Consider the following 8,048-nt stretch of genomic DNA (forward strand, 5'->3'; position numbering starts at 1 on the left):
ATCCCAAGCTGTGTTACCCAGGAAGAGATGAACAGCTGCTGCATTTTAGGTGCACCATTAGTTCAGACAGTGTATCGCCTCAAAACGTGAGAATAAAGAATGAGAAGGGCCGCCTCAATGCCGCACCAGCACAACCAGGGGATGTGGACCATACTTGAATTCACTGCTGAATTTGAGGGTTACGTGGTGACAAAGGTCCATGGTCAAGAGGAAGAGGAGGAGAGGGGGAAGGAGGAGGAAACATACCTCCTGAGGGTAGTATGCACTGTTTCCTCAGCAAAGAAGGGTTTAAGTTTATCTTGTTAATGTGTGGTGTTTATGAGATTTACTTGATTTATGTTCATAGTTGATCACAGTTCATGGTTGATCCATGATGTGATGTATGCATCAATTGCTTTACTAATCAAAGCTGTAATGACTTAATCACAAATAGTCCACGATGCACATCAATTTTGGAAAATATGACATATTTTTAGTTTTGGTAATGAATTTCTTTAAACAAAAGAATCTGCAAAAATCATATGCATGGTAATTTTAAAGGTGTCTAAAGGGTTAAGAAAAGTAAATGAAAAGGAATAAAAATACACTTGAAACTAGATTACCATGCTCTGTTTTTTTGTATTAACATACTGAAATTGTCAACTGTGTTCTGATAAAATAATGACTTTGGTTAACATTAAAAAAAAACTGATAGTGTATTCTTTGCACAATGACAGCTGCCCCCATCCCCGAAATAGATGATTAATAAGATTCTGTATAGTTTGACATATTTAATCATGCCTATTTAATCACTGTCCAATATGTGATTAAATTCTACACAATGCACAACATAAAAATATACAATCGAAATCTAAATTTTACAAAGGTCCAAATTTTACACAGGTTTAACAGCTTCTCAACAAATACAGCTAATCCACTAAACGCATGACTGCAACACAAAGCATTTAAACCTGTCGACGGAGTCCTACTGAAGTTTACAATGAGCATCACATCAAAGAGTATCATGACATAATTGTTGGTGCAAGCCTGATAATTTTACAAGGTAATTTTTAAGGATTCTCTTTGGTTAACGGCGGAAAAGGCATAAAAAAAGATAAAATATAAAGTGAGCAACAGTATTCTGGGCGAAGGTGCCTTGTTATTACCAGAGGTCAGCGCAGGATCAAACTGAAACAAAGGAACTAGAAGAGGCATCACACTGAATGCACAATATCTATTTCTTTATCTATTTGCTTGTTTTCATATCTCGCTGCATGATGGAAGAGTGGTTAGCAATCTTGCATCATTGCAACAATATCCTCACTGCAAGAACTGGATTGGCGTCGTTTCTGTGTAGAGTTTGCATGTTCTCCATGTGTGTGCTCAGGTTTCCTTTAGGCGCTTTGGTTTGGTTCCACAATTCAAAAAGCGATGATTAAACTGTTTCTAGGAGTGAGTGCAAGTGTGTGTGAGTGTCTGTTTGTCCTGCGGTGGACTGATGACCCGTCCAGAGTTTATGCACCCTGCCTACATTCATAGTCAGCTCCAGCACCCCGTGACCATCAGTTGGATTTAGCGTTATAGGACATGATGGATTTATTTCAAGAGCACTCTTCAAACAATGTTAAAAAACACTTCACAATAAAATTAAAAAACAATACCTGGAGTGCATAAAAGACTTTTCAAATGGAAAGTTCAATCATCTGCCAAGCCATTAAAAACATTCGTAAAAAGAAATGTCTTCAGACGTGATTTAAAATGCTGCTAAGAATTGTGCTGAATCTGGGCTTAATAGTCAGAGTTCCAAAGTGTTGGTGCTTTGATGTCAAATACTCGACTACTTTTCCTCAATAAACATGACTTTGGGGTGACCAGTAGAGCTTTATCCACAGATCTAAGTTGTCTGCAGGGTACACAACAGGGTGATAGGCCAGAGATAAAAGGAGGTGCAATTTTCTGCTATCAGAGAAAAAAAAAACAGACTTGGTAGCAATCATGTGAGCTAAGAATGATTAACAAAGATTGCAAAAGCGTTGCACGGTTACATGTGAAGAGTTGTCTTCTTTTTTCTTTTTTTTTTCTTTATTCTTGCAGCAACAATTGAATGATCGGGTCACAATTTTGGAATAAACAACCTGAAAGCATAGATCCAGCCTGCATTGGATAAACTGTTGAGGCAGGCGGTGAGGGAGTTATTGTGTGAGGGATGTTTTCTTGCCACTTTTTCATTGTTGTTCACGATGCCAGATCCTTCTTAACCGCAGTATACCATCTTCTGATGGATATTTTCAGCAGAATAACACGATATGTCACAAAGCTCTAATCATCTCAAACTGGTTTCCTGAACATGTCACTGAGTGCACCGGACTCAAATGGCCCCTGGAGAAACCAGACACATTTCAGATTCAGCTCTCTGGGGATATGTGGGAAAGAGAGATTAGTATCATTGATGTGCAGGCAACCAATGTGGAGCCACTGCTTGACACCACTGTGCCAATAAAAATATCAGAGGGATACTTCCAGCACTGTGTTTAACCCTTATACAAAGAATGAAGACAGATCTGAGGACAAAAAGCAGGCCGATCTGTACTAGCAAGATGTACTTAATGTTCTGCTCATTGATGGTCAGTGAGTGTATTTACGGTAAATTCCAGTGTTTCTATAAGAGGATTCGCATTAAAACCTTCACAACTCCCTGCTGGCTTACCTTTCACCCGGCTTTGCTTTTTTACTCTCATTTTGATTCTCATAGCAAAGCTGTAAGTTTCCAAAAGACTCAGTGAGTGTGTTTTTCTAGTGGACGGGGTCACATTGACCTACTGGAGATCCGAGTAAACTGCCTTGAATAAAATCTTATGGAGACTAAAACAAAGAACAGAGTGACCTAAATATGTCTTCAGTCATAGAAGAAAAATTGGCCTTCAAGGTGATGCTGTTTATTAGACCAGAGGCTGAGCTCCTTTACGTGAACTCCTGGTGCGCTTTTAAATTACTCACTATAAAATCTGGCACTGTTTGTAAACAAAGTTTAATTGAATGCTATGCTGCGGATGCAAAAATATCACCCATGATGACAGTAAGGGGCTGAGTCAGAGCAGGTGCAAGCATTACCATAAGACGAAAGCGCCTTTCAAGGGTATGCCATGAGATGTAGTGCATGCTGTATTAAAAATACTAAGCACATTAGGAATTGTTTGGGAATGTGAGCAGACATAACGTACATCGTGCTTTGTGACTTTACACCGAAGGTTAGAACAACGGCTTTGTGAAACACAAAAGGTTTTCGTGGTTGAAAATGTGCCCCACTTGCCACAAGCAAGGTCGGGAGGTGAGGATGTGAAGGATGTTATGACCCTGATTGCTGACATCTCACTTTGATTAGTCTGTCTGTTTGAACTTAGGCCTGTAGCGAGTAAATCCAAGGCTGCACATTTATTGTGTCCCCATACTTTTAAGGTGACCTCAACAGCCCACGCTCTTGTTTTTAATTTTACTTAAGTGGGTCACTCATGTTAAAGTGAAACGAGTCCATAACCCAGGTCGGTTTTAATGTTCCTGGCAGATTGGTTGTGTCAAAAAAAAAATGTTGAAAAGGACCAAAATTCTAAAATGTCATCAACCCACTTACAAGTATTGATGGTTTGTATGGTGTTGCTGAATACAAATACAGCCCTGACAGGTCTGTTCTCAATTCATCAAGGTTATGTTTCATTCCAAGAGAAAAATTAGTTCATTACTTTTTGCAACAACAGTGTGGTTGTTTGTGTGCAATGGGATTTTTTTTTTGTTGTAAACTTTACAGCAAACAGCAAAAACCTTGTGCTCTAACAACAATTGCACAGAAAATGATGAAATGAATTATGACAATCTGTGCTCTTGTACTATTGCGAATACGGTAACTACCTCAAAGACATGAGGAATATCACACAAACATAAAATCTGATTATATATATATAAGAACAACAAAGTTAGTTCTGAACACAGATACAGGCCGCATGTCTGCTTTCCGACATTAAGCATGCAGACCTGCAATTTCTGACTAATCACCAATAGTTGTGCAAAAAATTCCACACAAATGACGTGAAACTGTAAAAGAACTCCACAACCAGGGAGAGAGAACTGGGGATGCACGACACCACTTTTTTTAAAGGACGAGGACCAACCTTTAGCTACTTGCAAATAGGAGCACCTATTAAATGCCATAAAGCCTTTTTCACACTCCATACGCAAATGATATGCAAAGGCTATGCACTGCTGAGCCACTTCACGCAGCCTCTGCGTCGATTCTACACGCAGCTCCAACACTCTGACAGCGATCAGTCTGCATACAGCGTCTATCGACTCATTGTCCTCTGTGGACTAAACTGTAGGCTGAGGAGCCCAGCATGCTATGTGCTGCACACACACACTCCTGCTCACGGTTGTGTGAGTGTATCAGTCATACTTTAATCATCTTTAGCATGTGGCATCAGCGGTGTGTGAGCCCGAAACTCTTTAGTATGTAGCACATGGCACGGCTCGGAGTCGCGTGACAAGCGGTTAAAATAATGAGCGACATCGGGCTAGCTCTGCTGGTCCAAACGCCACTGCTGATTACGTTTCTGGTGTTGCATGAACTGGCGTTCACCTCCTCTCTTAATATTTTGGCAGAACATAATCTTATGTCTGTCGTTCACTTTAATATTAAAAAGAGTCTCCAAAACCACGGACGCTGCTTGTCCTCTCTTGCATGCAGGCGATGTTGCAGACACTTGACGTTACACAGAACTTGCCGGATGGTATCAGGGATCTCTTTCTGAGCACCAGTATACTGGTATCAGTATTTCTCTTCCCTCTTCGTGTTTGAGTGTGGATAAACCTTTGCAATGTTTATGATGATGATGCAATCAACAAAAACTTAAGAATGTCAAATCTTCTGATGAAAATTGGAAATGTACTTCAAAAAGGAAAACCTTTTCTTTTGAGTAAATATTTATTAAAAGGAAATCTAAATCCTGTCCAGCAAAGTGAAGCACTTTCCTCTCGATGTTCACTTAGTGCCCGAATGCTGCTTTTTATACTGTATTGCAGTGGAAATTTACATTACTTTTATGTTGAGAGAAGCATACATTTGAATTGATGGCAATTTGGCGAAAACACCCAGATTGGATAAATACAAGTAGCTTTAAGGTATAAGTCTGCTGCTGAGTAGTTGTGAATTCATATGCATGTTGTCCAACAAGCTCATATAGAAGGGCCGCCATTTGCATGTAATCATTGATTAAATATTTTTGCATTGTGATGATTACGACATTCTGCAAAACGACATTGAGTTTCACCTTAAACTCAACATTTTAAGAATATCATAAATATGGTCATTACAGTTATTCACAAAGGAAAACAACTTGTGTTACTGTCACACAAGAGCACTTCAAAACCAACATTGTCTACTCTAATTGATATGTTTTGACAGATGCAAATGAATAGATTCTTTTCAAAATAATGAGTGAATAATTACTCATAATTAAGTATGCTAACAAGAGCTGATTTATTAACTGATTTCTCCATACCGGCTTCGTCAGTGTTCACTGCACGCCAGGCTTTATTTTAATGACACTGTCGGTCCCAATCAGCATCAAGCCATTTCTGCACTGCGGAAAAATATAAAAAAACAAAAAGAGTCAATTATGAACCTTTCAAAGTGCTACGAACTGTTGATGCTATTTGTATCACATACCCAGTTTTGCATTTCTGATCACAATAAAGTAAATATTCAGAAGAAGACGTTTCAATCATGATTACACATCCATGGATAATGCAGTTTACTAAAGGCACCGTGTTCGACAAGATTCACCAAATGGTTCTTCAATCACTTTAAAGAGGTTTTACAGAGAAAGTAATGAACACTGCACAGATTTAGAAAGGATTCCAGGAGAAGCAAGAGCAGAAAATGTTTCAGCCGCACAGGAAAAGAGTAACAATGAACCTGATTTTTGCAGTCATTAAGTTCAAGTTTAAACTTTTTTCTCATTTCAGCTGTAAAATAGTTGTTCCAATGATTCATTCTCAACATGCCTTACTTACAGCAATGCTGAGTTTCTTCACTGTATCCGAAGAGCCATTTTGGTGCTTCTCCATTCAACTCGCTCTATGCGTAACCTTTGTATTGGTGTTGCTCAAGAACAGTTAAACACATTTCAATTATAGATGTGACTAGACCGATTTCTTCTTGTGATTTATGTAGATTAATATCTATAAATAGCTGAAACCACTTTGTGTTTGAAGCCAGACAGGCAAAAACTATAATAAGTGCCAAGACATACACTTCTGCCTGTATTCTCCCTCAGTAGCTAATTAGAAGACATCTTTTTGATCTCATAATAACCCTGTTGCCAGCATAAACAAAGCCAGGGACAATGTGACAATAACGGATTTTCACATTTCAAGAGCGGATAAAGTGGTATTACATGTCTCTCTTCAGCTGTTTTGTTTTTTGCAACATTTTAAGATATTTAAATATCAGTCTATCTGAAACGTGATTCCAGGTTATCAAACTCTGAAAATCATAACAATAACATAACAGCTTAACTCTGATATAAACTTTGAAATCAACATTGGAGAACACAGAATGCAGAAAGACCAAGAGATGAAGGTTGATTTTGGAAAATAAAGACTAAAAGCAACTGAAATTAAATAAAAATGTATGTCCATAACCCTTTGTTGGTCATGAAAAGCACCACAGAAGAAATACTTTTTTACACAACAGATTAACAGTTTAAATAAAATACAGTATGTTCTTCAAAACTTCTGAACCCCTTTATCTTGTTCAGGGACACAGGGCGAAAGCAGGTATTTCTTTGAGCATTCATATCTTGTCAGTATTTCTTTACACAAGAGGGAAACTTTTGGCTGTTGAGGTATAAACAAAAAAAGTCCCCAAAGGCAATGTGATGGAGTTCACAATTAGTTTTAATCCAGAAAAGGATTCAGAACCCAATTAAAAAAAAAAAAAAAGTGTATGTTGTTGAATTGTCAATGGTGTGAACTTGTAACATATCAACCAAAAAGTTTCTAAATAGAATATGAATTGTGATTATTACAATGTCAGGTTAAATTCTATATTTTTTGTGTCTGTATTTCTGACTTCTATGTTAAATTGACAATGCAACTAAGAAAACTTAAAATTTTACTTTATGTGAAAAAAAATACATAGAAGTTTAATCATGTCAATTAAATCCTGAAAAATCTTGAATTGTCTATTTTCTTATCTTTAATATTCACGTACACACGCAACTAATTTATAGAGACCACTGTGTCAGTCAATCAATCAATCAATCAACCATGTACAAGACCCTATCTGGTGACTGACAAAGAATAAAATTAAAGAAAAATAACACAGAAAAGACAAACAGCATAAAACGATCAAATATAAATGATAAAAAGAAAAACCAAATGAAAACAGAGTGGAAATATAAAACTACAAAGATGGAAAAAGGAAGTCAGCTGGGGAATATAAATAAAGTAAATAGAATTAATGAGAAATGACTGAAAAGCCGTTAATTACAGGATAACATTGAATAGGAGTATGCAATTATAAATTAGTCCGCAACTCTTCAAAGCCACTGAGAAAAGGTAAGTTGTCAGCTTTTGTTTTAGGTGGTATTAGTGTTTCCAGCTTGTCAATAGTGCCTCACAACAATGCCACAAACATAATTACAGACCATTGTTAGTATAATAATTGCGTTTTTACACAGGAGAGTTTTAAAAGGAGTGAATAAAAAGCAATGCCTCGCTCGACCTAATCAAATTGCAAGTTAAATGAAACAAGTGCACTTTCAATGTAGTGTCAGCTGCTAATGCCTGTGGATGAACTACACTCACCTTCAGTGTTGGCGAAAGTACTTCATTTTGCTCTTGAATTCCGTCCTGTGAAGCTGCTCTCGTACTCTGCTCCTGTAAGGCTTGTCAGAAGGTGGAAAAAAGTTGGCCGGGCCAAACAAATCGCCAGGTTGAGCCATTTCCACTGGTCTTATGTAAAACTACATTACCCACAATTCATCACGCGCGAGCTCAGGAACGTGCTGTGTGGG

This window comes from Salarias fasciatus, chromosome 5 (genome assembly GCF_902148845.1).
Source record: "Salarias fasciatus chromosome 5, fSalaFa1.1, whole genome shotgun sequence".
NCBI classification, from domain to species: Eukaryota; Metazoa; Chordata; class Actinopteri; order Blenniiformes; family Blenniidae; genus Salarias; species Salarias fasciatus.